Source organism: Phaethon lepturus, unplaced genomic scaffold (genome assembly GCF_000687285.1).
Source record: "Phaethon lepturus isolate BGI_N335 unplaced genomic scaffold, ASM68728v1 scaffold7411, whole genome shotgun sequence".
NCBI classification, from domain to species: domain Eukaryota; kingdom Metazoa; phylum Chordata; class Aves; order Phaethontiformes; family Phaethontidae; genus Phaethon; species Phaethon lepturus.
In genome coordinates, this window is record NW_010518407.1 from 1,907 (window position 1) to 2,185 (window position 279).

Below are 279 nucleotides of genomic sequence, written 5' to 3' on the forward strand. Positions count from 1 at the left end.
GCTTTTTCCGAGGCTGCTCCCCCCCCCCCCGCCCCGGTCTGCGTGTAGCCCCTGGCAGCTGGCGGAAGGAGGAGGGGGCAATAGCTCACCACAAGCCCGAGGGTCCCATCACGCAAGACATCCCACCCCCTCTTTTTCCTGTCCCCGTCTCACCCCCTCTCTTTTTCTTGTCCCCTCGAGGCTCGGTTAAGGAGCCCGTTGTCCCGCCGCGGCAAACGGCCGTAACAAAGCACAGCGTCACCTCCGGCGGCAGGAGGGGGTGGTGGTTATTTCTCCCGT

General features: G+C 64.9%; 1 protein-coding gene across 1 annotated transcript in view; it reads left to right on the forward strand.

The window, feature by feature from the left end:
- LOC104628208 (copine-2-like) overlaps positions 1 to 279 on the forward strand; it is a gene marked incomplete at both ends in the record, with an annotated part of 6,465 nt that overhangs the window by 904 nt on the left and 5,282 nt on the right. The gene's annotated exons all lie outside the window — the stretch shown is intronic.